The sequence below is a fragment of the Acinonyx jubatus genome, chromosome C1 (assembly GCF_027475565.1).
Source record: "Acinonyx jubatus isolate Ajub_Pintada_27869175 chromosome C1, VMU_Ajub_asm_v1.0, whole genome shotgun sequence".
Lineage (NCBI taxonomy): Eukaryota > Metazoa > Chordata > Mammalia > Carnivora > Felidae > Acinonyx > Acinonyx jubatus.
Window position 1 is genome coordinate 174,565,668 of NC_069381.1, and position 14,297 is coordinate 174,579,964.

Genomic DNA, 14,297 nt, shown 5'->3' on the forward strand with positions numbered 1-14,297 from the left:
CACTGTACAAAAGCCTGGGGCTGCAGAAGTCTCTGGAGTAGGGGGAAGCCACGAGAAAAAGACACAAGCAGACACATACTTGAATGATTAATCAGACAAAAACAAAGAGATATGACTGCATTTGTAATATCAGATTAAAGAAGTGCAATCAAGCTAAGCCTATATCTCTAGATCTATCTGACACATGGTAGACTTTCAAGACATAATTATACACGATGGATTACGTACAAAGGGCTCAATACATATTTGCTGAATAAGTTCATGATTTTTGTTGCCTTCCTCAAAGAAGTAGAAAAATATAGTACAATTCTGTTTTAATTTTTATTTCATTGTAAACTGCTTTTGAACCAGAATCTTTGTTAAACATAACACTTAAATCCCCCCCCCCGCGATTTTCAAAGTAATACATTTGTTGCTGAAATTTTTGCAAATTAAGAAAGCATAAAAATAAAAATTATCTGTAATACCATCACCCAGAGATAACTATGCTAACATTTGGTAAACTTTTTCCTATATGTATTGAGGTAGAGAGATTGTGGATTATTCTGCTCTGTTCTATTTCGCATTATATCATGCAAAATATCATGCTCTGTTCTATTTTAACATTATATCATGAGCATTTCCCAATATTATTAAATTGAATTAAATTAAAATGAAATTAAATATTAATTGAATTAAATTAAATTGAATATGTTCTATCACATTGATGTGATATAACTCAACGAAATCACTATTTGGGGTGTTTTGCTTTTCAAATTTATAAATAATGCTGTGATAAATATCCTCTTCTTAAATGTTCATAAACTTAGGATAATATACTAGAAGTGAATCTATTGGGTCAAATAGAATGAACACTTTGAAACTACTGGTTCGATTTGCCAAATCGCCCTGCTAAAATGTTGTTTTCCTTTTTACCAGACATGTGCATAGGAGCCTCTAACTTTACCAAGAGCAGGATGATTTGGAGAATTTTATTTAAGGAATATATTTTATGGCTGGAAAAAATTCTCACTCTGTCACTATTACAAATTGTTGTTTCAGTAGGAAATGAAAAAATATACTGACAGAAAATGAGGAAATCAAAGTCTTTATATTTTTTGACTACCATAAATTATTGCCAATCCCAGGCAAGCTGATGGTCACAAAGTATAAGTCTGGGTGTGCACAACAATATAATTCTATAAAACTATAAAGATGTAACTTGGAAATTACATGTGGACAGAACCGTGTTTGATTTACTTTTATTTCAATAATTTTAAATCTCCTATTTTTCAGTACATGCATTGCCCTTTCAAAGTGTCTGCTCCTTGAAGGCAGTCAGTGTTGAGTAATTTGTTGTGACAAGTAGCTCAACTCGTTAACACACTCAATTTCCTTATATTTGAATAATCGCAGGGTGAAAGCACTTGGTGTGGTGGGTATTCTTTGAACCTATTCTGTTCTTCTTTTCTTTTTCTGATATACACATATACCCAAAATATACACCACCACTCCCAATCCAACTCAAAGATAACGTACAGGCTCTCTTTAAGTGAAGGGGACAGGAAAACCACTTTTCCTCTGTCCCTACTTCCTGAGGATCAATCCCTAATGCTCCCTTCCATCATTGCCATTTGTCCCAGGTCAAGAGCACTCTTTTGTGGAATTTATGTCGGGATGATCTCTTCTCTGTCTCTTCTTTTTCTTCTTCAGCAGAGTCATGCACTTCAGTACTTTCTTTTTTTCTACTTCTTTCAGAATCATTATGTCCACTTGAGTCAGCTTCTCACAGGTGCATGGTTATTTTCTTTGTCTCTTTTTCTCCCTCCACTTTCTTCCAACTCTTGCCCATTTACCTTAAGAACAGCTCTCTTCCTTTACATGCTATTCCTATTCCCTTCCTCCTTTCATGAACTCAAAAAAGCCCCATATCTTGGCTGACAAGTCAACACACTTTTGGCAAGGAAAATACCAAAGTCTTTCATCCACCCTCATATGTAATGCTTAAAAGAGGTACTCTAGCTGGGGGTGCCCTGGGTGGCTCAGTGCACTGAGCAGTTGAATCTTGATTTTGGCTCACATCATGATCTCACAGTTTGTGGGTTTGAGCCCTGAATTGGGCTCTGAGCTGACAGTGTGGAGCCAGTTTAAGATTCTCTCTCTCCCTCTCTCTCTGCCCCTCCCCCAATTGTGTGCACACTTTCTCTCTCTCTCTCTCTCTCTCTGATTGAATAAATAAATTAAAAAAAAAAAGAGAGTCTCCTTCCTGCAAAGTGCAGACCTGAAGTAAGAGAGCAGCTCAGAGAAAGGTGGGTGACTGAGCATAGAATTCTGTCAGTCTCAGTCAATTGGGTGGAGAGCAGAAGCCAAACATGGGATTGTGAGGAATGAGAAAGCCCAGAATGAGGTGTGCATATGGAAGACAATTTGGATAAATTCCAGAGACTATGAGCAGAGTATTTCACCCATTCTCCACCCTCTGCCTTGTGTAGTTAGCTGAGAATTATTAGTGACCAGTGTCTTAGTCCATTAAGGCTGCCACAACAAAAATACCATAGACTGAGTGGCTTAAACAACAAACATTTATTTCTTCACAATCTGGAAGTCCAAGATCAAGATACTGACAGATGATTTGGTGTCTTAAAAGGAGCCATTCCTGGTTCATAGGTGGCTATCTTCTTGCTATGTCCTCACATGTTAGAAGGGGCAAGAGAACTCTTTGGTGTCTCTTTAACAAGGGCACTCACATTGATGAGGGCTTTACCATCATGACCTACTCATCTCCCAAAGGCCCACTTCCTAATAGTTGGGATTAGCATTGCAACAAATGAAATTTGGGAGGACACAAACACTCAGTTCATCACAGCCAGGGATAGGTGGACAGTAGTCAGTGTTGAGACCTGAAAACAGCATTATGAAACAGTTAACTGTACAAATCCTGCATGGACGATGTCAGAGAAGGAAAAGGATAGGAAGAGAAAGCGTAGCTGAGTTGTAATCACTACTGCCAGAGAAGATAAAGAAGGAAGAAAAACCAGTCCCAATTCCTTAAAAAGTGTCCAGAAATTCTCTTTGGAAAGTCTTCTCAAAACTTTACATTTACATTCCCTTCTATCTTAAACACAAATTTTTAAAAATAACACCAAAATTGGGGCGCCTGGGTAGCTCACTAGATTGAGTGTCTGACTTTGGCTCAGGTCATGATCTCGAGGTTTGTGGGTTCGAGCCCCACGTTGGGCTCTGTGCTGACAGCTCAGAGCCTGGAGCCTGCTTCAGATTCTGTGCCTTCCTTCCTCTCTGCTCTGCCTCTGCTCGCACGCGCTGTCTCTCTCAAAAATAAATAAACATTAAAAAAAATAAAAAACAAAACCAAAATTACTCTTCATTCAATTAAATGTTTGGTTGTATTTACTATTTAATATTATATTAGTATTTTTCTGCTGTTCATATTAGCAATGTATAGTGTAAATGTCTTTAACTGTAGAAGTCAATTGTGTTAGATGATCTCTAAGAGCCCACCTTGTCCCCCCAAAGTCTGTAATTCTGTATTTTAACTTGCACTTTATAACCATTTGTAGATTCCCATGCTGGGAATCAGTCTCATTTTTTTTTCTTCCCCAATAGGAATGGAAATACAAGTTCAAAATAACCAACTTACAAATGAGCTATTTGAACTAAACTAATTGTATGTTGAGTTTCTGCAAGGTATTTGAACATACTTTGAATATACATAAGAGGTTGAATTAGGTTGGTGAACTTCATAATCCTTTACATCTTAAGATCTGTTTACAGTGTTTTATAATAAAATGCAATGTGCGAAAATATGCTTATTTTTTGAAAAAGAGCAAGCTCTTGAAATTACCAGCTATGAAACACATTCCTATCAGCTTACCTTGAAGAAACTTGTTTTTTTTAAATATTCAAGTCTCATTGAAATGAGAAAATACTCAACTCTCACGCATTCAAAAATCTACTTAATTTATAGTACACGTCCAAAGCTTTAAATTTCTTATTGTAAAATAAGGATAGTTTTAATTATATTTCTGGTAATATGAATATTACACATGACTCAGTTAATTGTAGGGCCACCACCACATAGAGTGGAAAATTCGTTAAGTATAGAATTGTTCTGAGGCAGTAATAGCAAATCTGGAGGATAGCATTATATTGTATCTTAAATCTTATAGGTCATAAACCATAATGCTATTCTTTGTCTCCTCTAAGAACATTTTAAATATATTGTGAATTCTTTTGTTTTGAATCACTGAGGCATTTTAAAGTAAAAAATCTTTCTGAAAGTAATAAAGTAATGCTCTTTCAGCAAAATTTTTCACTCAAATGTCAGAACCACTACCAACTTTTTACATTTTTTTTTACTAAAAACTTTTTTAGTTTCATCATGTGGAAATGGTTTTGTCCAAAGAACTCCTTATTTGTGCAAATGCACTTTAATCACTGAAGTATTTTTTTTGGTTTTTAAAAAATGTTTATTTATTTGGAGAAACAGAGACTGTGCAAGCAGGGGAGGGGCAGAAGCAGAGAGAGAAAATCCCAAGCAGGCTCCACGCTCAGCTCAGAGCCCGATGCAGGACTTGATCTCAGGACTGTGAGACCATGACCTGAGCCAAAATCAAGAGTCAGAAGCTTAAGTGACTGAACTATACAGGTGCCCCAATCACTGAAGAATTTCTGATAACATATTTTTTTTTAGATCCTGTTAAACACATATGTATTGAATTCAAGAGAAGTTTAAGACACACTTACAAGATGGAATGGAATATGGAACGATCAGAATTTATAGTTTTTACCATAGGGGATGGAATGTCTTCCCTTAACAAACCACCAGGGCCTGGCAATGGGAGATAACTGTGTGTGTCTGGACATGGGGTGGGGTGGAGGTGGAACAGGAGGTGGTGTTTGGGGTAGTATGGATGACAAGTGGTATGGAGGTAAGTAAGAATCATACTTTTTTTTTTTAACATTTATTCATTTTTGAGAGACAGAGAGAGACGGAATGTGAGCAGGGGAGGGGCAGAGTGAGAGCGGGAGACACAGCATCAGAAGCAGGGGGCTATGAACCCACAAACCGTGAGATCCTAACCTGAGGTCAGATGCTTAACCGACTGAGCCACCCAGGCACCTCAAGAATCATGCTTCTTTATCAGATACAGATGAATTCTCTTTGTGAGCAGCCACACTGACTAGTTGGCTATATAGCTGTCATATAGACACTATACAAGCATAGAAATTGATGCCTAAAAGCTTAAAAATTTATCTTTTCTTCATGTTCCTTCCTCCCATCACTTACCCCAGCACCATAGAGTGTTTAAGGCAATGCAAAGATGGAAGAATAGACTACCTAAATGTGCCCACAAAACAAACAAGAAGGTTTTCAGTGTTTAACTGTAGAAATATGGTAGCCCCAGATTTCACTTTCTATAGTTTCAGTAATCCATCATCCAGAAGTAGATGATCCTCCTTCTGATACATCAGAAGGCCAATTATGTCACAATACCTAGTCATTCACCTCAGTTCATCTCATCACCCCAAGAAGGGTTAGTATAGGACAATAAGATATTTTGAGAAAAAAAGACCACATTTCCATAACTTTTATTACAGTATATTATTATAATGGTTCTATTTTATTATTAGTCATAGTTGTTAACCTCTTACTGTGCCTAATTTATAAATTTATCATAGATATATACAGGAAAAAACGTAATATATATAGGGTTTGGTACTATTTGCGGCTTCAAACATCCACTGGGGGGGTCTTAGAACATATCCCCATGGGTGAGGGGGAACAACTATAGCAGTTACAAGTCGGAAGAAAAAAATATCTGCTGTGACATACTTCCTTTTCAGCAGCATGTTCAAGACTGGCCAAACATACAAAGGCTCAGGAAAAGGATTTAATGTCATTTCTACCAACTCTGGAAACAATTCTACTGGGAGGCTCAACAGTCCAGGTTAAGACCGCTCATTTCATGACTTGTGAATCACTAACTGTACATACTTATGGAAGAAACTTATTTTTTTCTAGCTATTCAGAACCAACAATGTTTGCAAAACATGAGTATTCCAGACACAAACTAGAATTTTGCAGATTTCATTGCCTGAAAATTTGTTAACCTGTATCTTTCCAAGAAATTGTCTTTATTTCATAACAACCTGTTAACTTTCTCTTTAGCAGAACAAGGTCCACAACTTCAAAACCATGACAATTAGGCTAAGACAAACTTCCAGCAGTGATTTCTTCAGTTGAAGAACTTGAGGAAGCAAGCATGCTTATTCATTTGATATGTCAATGCAACTACTCCATACAGAACCTTTCAGTAACACTGGAAAAAGAAGTTTAATTCTATATATCCCGTTGTGGTAATACTCATTCTTTCAACGTGTTTTTGAAAGAAAGAAAAAAAGTTCAGTACTTTAATAAGGCCTTTTTCTTTCAATGTTATCATCCCATCCGTTGCTGCAACATAAAGATGTGGTATGAAGAATTTCCCATTTCAAAGAATGCCTTGTATCCCCATCAGCGAAGTAGGCACACTGGGAACCCAGCCAGGATGTGGGAATGGCTTCCTATAAAACTGAGTTTTTATATGTATGTTAAAACGGAATTCTACCTGTATCTGCAGTAGTTTAGATTTACTAAATGTGTTCTGCCCTTCAAGAGCACGTTGCTAAACATTCGGGGAATTCTTTCATTTTCCCGTTTTTGTAAAGAGATAATAGATTCTAAAACAAATTTCCAAAAATTGTGACAGTAGTTGAGGTACATTTATGGAGGTGTTTTAATACTTTCTTGGGTTAGAAAAGTTGATGCAAACCAAACTCAAAAATTCTATAGCGTGCCTCGGGAACTCTGTTTAAATACACCCCAGAACTGTTCTAAGCACTATCGGATTTCTTCACCCAGGAAATAGAAAATATTAACCAGTAAAATAACACAGGCAGGTTTTTAGGAGGGTTGAGAAGGGTGGAATTAAGTTGCCGGGCAAAGCAGGACAGTCGTCAAATCCGCACTTCGGGTTTGTGGGTTCTCACTCTTCCCCTCCTCCCCCACCCCCAACGCCGAGGCAGTGCTGGGGAGGGGGCAAGATGGGCGAGGCAGAGATTCTCCAAAATCGCCAGTTTTTCTCCCAGCTCTGCGCACCTGCCGCCCCCACTCAGTGCGGTCGCGGCTAACTTCCCGCAGGCCGCCTGGGACCAAAGGGCAAGGGGCGCACCTGGCGCACCCGCCTCGCCTGCGGGGGCGAGGACGGCGCCCAGATTAGTGGGCCGAGGGCGCTCTCTATTTTTTTTCAAGTCAGCCTCCCGGAGGATGTTGGATTTGGCGGGGTGTGCTCTTTGAAATACTATATTGGGAACCTCACACATTAAAAAAGAATTTTTTTTTAAATTGCAAATCTTCCCGGTTCACTTGGCAGCTGGAGAGCAGGCCCGAGGCGGCGTCCCCTCCCGCCCTCCACCCCCGTTTCCCTCCTTCCCGCCCCCTCCCCCCGCCCGGAGCGGGACTCGCGGGAGCCGCCCCCTCCCGGGCGCCCACTTGGTTCCTCCCAGCTGCCGTGTGAATGGGCCGCCCTCCGGATTCCGCGGAGGGGGCGGCGGGAAGAGGCCGAGCCCGGGTCCCGGCGGCCGCCGCCCCCGCCCCCGCCCCTCGGCGGCCCACGCCGGGATCTGCGTCACTCGGCCGCGCGTGGGCGGGAGCCGGAGCGGCGAATGTAGCAAGAGCGGAATCTCCCAATGTGACAGCGCGCGGGGGGTGGAGGCGGCGGAGGCGGGCGGGGGAGGGGGAGGGTGCAGCGCGCGCCGGGAGGAGAAGAGAAGGGAGGAGGAGGGAGGACGCGGCGGGGGAGGTGCGGCTGCCACCGCCCGCGCGCCGGAGCCCTGAGGAGCCGCCGCCGCCAACGCGGCCGAGCGGAGCGCCGTCGGGGCTGGCGGGCAGGAAGGAGCGGCGGGTCCGAGCTGGGGGGGAAGCAGGGAGAGCGCGCCCACCACCTTCCCTTCCCCCCTCGATGGGAGCGGGGGCGTCCCGGCCGCCGCTGCCGCCTGAGGAGGGAGAGCTGGGGGCCGTCACTTCGGAGTTGGGGCTGAGCAGTCCTCGCGGGAGAGTGTGCCAAGACCGCTGCAGCCGCTGGCCGAGTACGTACCTGCTCGCTGTCTGCCAAGTGCGAGACGCGTTGGCGCTCGTGAGGCGGCGGGCGAACTTGGGGCGTCAGAGTCGCCGGGCCGCGCGGGCACTCAGGGGCCGGCGTCCTGGGGAGCGGGCCCCGCGCGGCCGCCACCGGAAGGAGAGGGCGGCATTTGGCTCGTGTGGGCGATTCCCGGAGAAATTCGGTGCGCCGGGGCAGCGAGAAGAGGGCGAGCAAGGCAGCGGGCCTGAGTTGTGCGTCTTTCCTCCGAGAGAGCCGGGGGTGCGAGTCCATTCTAATGCGACTGGGGTCGTCGCGCGGGGCTCGGGGGTGCGTGGTGTATTGTGCGTGGTGGGTGTTTGCGCTGGCCCCTGAGTTTTGCAGCCACCTTCCCCAGGGGGGGATCTTTTTGTTGATTTGTTTACTTTATAGAAATGTTACACTCAGTCTTAATTTTTCTCCTGGGTATCTTCTCCTTCCAAATGTAGTTTTCTTTTTAAAAGCGGAAGGAGAGTTTTGCTTGGAAGTGGCTTACAGAAACTTGGCACCAAGGTGCAGGGAAGCGAGAGACTCGTGCTCACTAAGGCCGAGTGTGGAATTTGCAAACACATGTGGGACATAAAAGCCTTGGATGCAGGCAGAGGTGTGTGATCTTATTCATGGAGAAACATTGCAAGTGCTATGAGGTTTATGGCTTTCAATCTCAGGGTTCACAAGGCTTAAGATATGAAACGACACTTCCAAGTAAGCCTGAAAATATAAAAATATTCCGAGGTCTTGGAAAAGGATAATTGAGTTGGAAGATGTAGGTATAGATTCTGCAGACCAAGTTTGCAGCCGGTGATCTGAAGGAAATCTTTGACTTGCATGTAGCTTTATCCCACCACGCTCATTGAGATCCGTGAGGCATGGAAAATTTGGGGTAACTGTCAATTTCAGATTGCATCCCAAAGAATTGACTTGGAGTAACCTGTCACTAACAATTGGTTTGCCAGTGACGTGTCTGCAAACTCAAGGAGTGCAAAGATCAGAAGCTGAGAGGGAAATTCTCAGATCTTGTTTAAAAATATTTTGGCAGTTTTAATAGATAATATTAGATTGCATAGGAACAGAGGAACAGAATTTAAAATGGATTAGTCACGTAGGAAATGCTAGGCTGTTTTGTTAGAAAAGTGTGCACACAGTGAATTACCTTTTTAGATTTTCACTTTTTTGAAGATTTTCCCTTGTGAAACATACCAAATTATGACACGTCACAATTTATGTGTGGGTTTTAAGGAGAAATATTGGAAAACGATGCATAGGACTTTCTCTATTTTGGGTGAAGGCTTAAAAGAGCTGCTTCTAACCTAAGTGCCAGTAGAACTGGGCTCTTAGATTCAAGGGTATCCTTTTTCCTCCATCTTTCAATATCATTTGAGACATTTAATATTGTCCTTTAATTAAGCTTAAAAATTATGTTATACCCCTAGGTATTAAAATACATATAAAAGTCCTCTTAAGAATGTATAGCTGTCTGGCAAGGTCAGCCTTCTTTGTTCTTGTTGGGGTGTTGGATGCTGGAAAATTAGGTCTTGAAAGAAAATAATTTCAAGGAACCATGGGAAAGTTTCTTGTTTTAATTTTATTAGTTTAGCATCTTGCACAAAAGTTAATATGCCATCCTGGTATTAGAAAAATCTCCTATTCCTTTTCTCTGGTGATTCTCTGTTATATGTGAATGAATCCATATTAATAATAATAACATTGAGGCATTGTAGACTTTTTATTTCATTCTGCCTGCTAATTGTGGATGTAATTAAAATGACAGAAATCCTTAGGAATACTAAACCTGATAAAAGAAAATTTAGTGAGTTTGTGTGTCTAATAAGTAATTTGCTATATTAATTAAATCTCATCCTTTTTCAGAATTATTGATATAATTTAATCTCAGCTAAAATAATTTAAAATTTTCCTTTTTTTGTGACTATTAAGGAACACCCATTTTCGTATAGGAAAGTTAATAGATTTTTATTCCTCTGAGAATCAGTTAAAGCTTCCGATATTTTAATCACACTTTAAGGACATAATGGTTTATTATTAAGGATTTTGGGGGTTTGCATTGTGGATGCTCTGAAAGAAGAAATTAAATGTATTACAAAGTGGTAGAGACCTTTGAAGAATCTATTGCATGAGCTTTAAATATTTAAAGTAAAAGGTAGTTGAATGGAAACAAATATGGCAGGTTTGTGTGTCTCTTGACCTAGACTCTTTTCTAAGACTTGGGTCTCATCTATTCCATTAGAAGTCTGTTTATTTTTGTTGGTGCTCTTCATGTGCATTATGAATATGATGTTTTATGCTTTATATTTCTTTCATGGAAAGGACCATTTTATAATGTTTTGAACAGTTTAGATCTTGCTAATGTATAATTGTCTCGCATATGAATATTTCATCATGGAGTTCTTTAAATCTATTAAGGAATAAATAACCCCCATTCAGGCATAATAAAAGGTCCCTAGCCCCTTTGCTTTGGATTTAGTTTTATCTTACCTGCTTCTTTCATACTTTTCAGTAGAATGAAGATTAGCACAGTTACGATATTAAATGCAAATTTCCTTTTTGATCTGACATGTTCAAAAAACTAGTACAATAGTAGAATGTCTTAAACTCTCTTAAACTTAATAATGGAACAAGTGGGAAATCAGAGAAGTTGATGCTGGGAAAAAATAGTAATCCTCATCTTGTCAGAATTCTCACAGCTAAAACATACCATTAGGGTTTCAAATAGTTTGTCATTTCTCAATACATTCTGTTTAGGGGGCTGCACGTTAATTTACACAGTACATTAATTTAATTTTAAAGAGAAATTTCTTTTTTTTTCTTTCTTTAACATTTATTTATTTTTTAGTGACACAGAGAGACAGAGCATGAGCAGGGGAGGGGCAGAGAGAGAGGGAGACACAGAATCCGAAGCAGGCTCCAGGCTCCGAGGCATCAGCACAGAGCCCGACGCGGGGCTTAAACTCACGAACCGCGAGATCATGACCTGAGCCGAAGTCGGACGCTTAACCGACTGAGCCACCCAGGCGCCCCAAAGAGAAGTTTCTGAAAAAAGTGTTAACATTTATATACACTGCATGCATTCTGTGTGCTCAGAGGACAATGTTTCTTGAATGATTTGGCTGTGAGTTAATTGAAGAATTTCCAGCCGTATCCTATAAAATACCTATGTTAATGCGTAGTTATTGTTTAATTGAAAAAATAAATATAATATACTGTTTTTCTAATTTAATAGATTAAACTTAAGCATTGGATACTTTAATTAAAACTTTAAGGGGTCTGTAAGACATTTTTCTCCAGCTTCATTCAGAAATCAGAAAAAATCAATAGGAGGGAACATTTTAAGTTTCCCAAGTTACGACTAATATCCATTAGGAGCTATATGTTTAATTCAGAGCTATGACAGCAATGAGATCCAAAATACCTTAAGATCACTAAATGCTTAGTAATAAATGTGTTTAAGTAAATTATTTGGCACTTGGAACATACAGGAGTTAGTGCCTAGGCCAAGTCTGCAGTCTTAAGTGTAAGCCGTGATGTAACTAAACTTAATTATTTTAACTTGAGTTGTAGGACTAGGACGAAAGTTAGAATTCATTTCCTAGGCTTAAGGCTCATCCATTCCTAAGCCCAGTTCTGGCTTTTCGTAAACCTTTTGTGTTTCAACCTGTGTCCTAACCCACTGAGCCCTTCTCCCCAGGCCCTATACCTTTAAGCTACAGTCTTCCGAACTTGGTGGTACTTCAGAGGCTTTAAATGCGGTCTCTACCCTCAAGTTTCCTGTTTTTTCCTTACCATTTCCAGTCCCTATCTTTCATTCCTTTGGCACACACTGGATCTCATCTAGATGTTAAGAGGAAAACAGTCTGGTGGAACTAATTCACCTTAATCTGTAAATGACTCATGAGCTAACTTCCCAAGTTTTTTTCACATTTTTTATAAATCTGTAAGAAGCTGCTGTTAACTTAGACAATTTTAAAGTAAAAATTTCAGGCTGTGTTGGGAGGAAGGAATTTATAGTCCTTTGCATAAAAAATCAGTCACATTTTACTGGGATTTTGCCCTTGCTTTCTCCTCACTGCTGGAAGAGTCTCTCCTCTTTGGAATGCCACAGACTTCACAAAAGTGTGTATATTTCCTATGACATGAAGAGGAGGATTCAAGAGTAGTGATTATGAATCCATTTGGTATTTGTTATTTGAGGATAGCTTCGATTGCATTTTTATTTGTGGAAATGGAGGGAAAAGACTTTTCTTTCATGATCTCTTAAAATGCTGGTGCTGGGTCTGGACTAACACATGAAGTATATTCTAACACTAATCATGTGTAGTTTCTGCATCAGGGAACGCATCCTTTGATCTCTTGGAAAAATAGCCATGTTATGGGAATCAACCATACAGCCTTATGAGAAATAAATATTGAGGATGAGAGAATGTAGGAGATTATAGGGAAAGTAACAGCTAAAGCACTGTTACTAGATTCGAAATTCTTCAGGACACCAGTTTACACAGAGAGCATCCCTTTTGGTATGTGAAAGGGGGCCAATGATCAGATTTTGTCTCATATGTTGGTTTCATTCAACAGCAGCCTTCATAAAGACTTTATTCTACATTGAGCACTTTGCTAGGAACAGAGGGGGATAACAAGGCCGGTTCCTACCCTCAGGGAGCTTATAGCCTGACAGTAACCTGTTCCGCAGAGCCAGGTGGGGTTGCTTCTCTGTTCTGTGGCTTCTTATGTATAACACTTAGAATGGCATTTGTCACAGTGTTTAAGTGTCTGCTTATCTGTCTTCCTACTCCCTCTTAACTCATTCCCCATGAAGGTCATCTTTCTTCCAGATCCCCAGGACTAGGTCAGTAACTGGCATGTTTGAATAAGTGGGGAAAAAATGAGACAGGAAGTAGTGTGGGGTTCAGAGAAGGGAGAGGACACCTACACCAAGGGGGTGTGGGAAAGGCTTTATGGAAAAGGCTAGTGGAGGTGGGTGGGAGGGAGCGTGCCTGGCACAGGGGCAGGGAAGTGGGAGGCACATTCGAGGAATGCCCGGTGTATCAGTTTGGCATGAGCACAGGGGCATGTTTGGGACCAGAGAGAAGGCTGGAAAGGTAGGTTTGGGTCTGGGATGCCTGTATGAGTAGTTTGGATTTCTTTCCCTTGCAGTGGGGGCATTTGCACAGGTGGAGTAAAGAGGAAGATCTTTAGGAAGATAAAGTTGGTATTGCAGTATGGGATAGTATTGGAGGTAAGGGGGAGCTGTTTTCAATGTTGAAGCAAGAAGCAGTCAAAACTAGAATTGGGTGCTTTTGAGGCAGAGAAAGAAAAAGGGTGGTGATGTGGTTTAAAGAGATGAGAATTTGAGAAAGGAAGAGGAAAACAAAGATGAAAGAGTAGTGGCGCAACTAAAGAAATAAGAGTTGGGAAGAGTAGATTTGGGAGTGTGGAAGAAGGGAGGAAAATGTGAAGTTTTGACAATTTCCAGGTAGTAGTTGAAATGCGAAATTACCAGAAAAATGATTTGGTCTGATGGTTCTCAAACTTTTCAGTTACGAAGATTATTTTTTTAATTAAAAAATTGCACATGTTCATTGATATTTTTTAGTATTTTTGAGTGAGAAACATATACTGTAATGACAACAGCTACTGTGACCACTTCGACCACTACTGTGAATTCGGTTACACTTTTAAATAAGTTTATTATTTTATTAAATCACAAGGTGTTTACTTTCATTCACAAAGTAGGCCTGTGTGAAAGGCATGTTTTTTACTCACTAGCCAGTGCTTGTTGCACATTTGCCAGTAACCCCACGGTCCCTGGCACTGGTCCAATCTTCAGATAACGATTTGGAGGTCAGTCTGCTTTTTGTGATAATTGAAGCCTGGGAGTGGTTGAGATTCTCTTTTGATGGAGAATATGGAAAGACAATAGAAAAGAGATTTAATGTAAAAGTTGAGAGAACTCTTGTACTTAAGGAAGGCATTGCCATTACCAAAGTCAGGTATAGAGTGTTTCATGGAGTTCTGTCAAGCTGCAGAGAGGTTAAAGAGAGAGGCTAATGATAATAGCTGCTTGAGAGTTTTGATAGAGTTGTAGGACCAGGAGGCAGGCTGAAACTTCTTGGAATGGATTCAGGCAGG

The 14,297-nt window shown here is 40.8% G+C and overlaps 2 protein-coding genes across 4 annotated transcripts in view; one reads left to right on the forward strand and one right to left on the reverse strand.

Annotated features, from left to right (window-relative positions):
* NEMP2 (nuclear envelope integral membrane protein 2) overlaps positions 1-8,260 on the reverse strand; it is a 267,634-nt gene extending 259,374 nt beyond the window's left edge. Inside the window, exon 1 of the mRNA XM_053215449.1 lies at positions 8,136-8,260. The gene's annotated coding sequence lies outside the window, so the exon portion shown is untranslated. The remainder of the gene's footprint in view (positions 1-8,135) is intronic.
* The window catches only part of NAB1 (NGFI-A binding protein 1), a 43,078-nt gene continuing 36,768 nt past the window's right edge, over positions 7,988-14,297 (forward strand). The window contains exon 1 of one of the 3 annotated variants that reach the window (XM_053215439.1): positions 7,988-8,127. The gene's annotated coding sequence lies outside the window, so the exon portion shown is untranslated. Of the gene's footprint in view, positions 8,128-8,164; positions 8,323-14,297 lie in introns of those variants that run through there. The other 2 variants (XM_053215440.1, XM_053215438.1) reach the window with 2 other exon arrangements.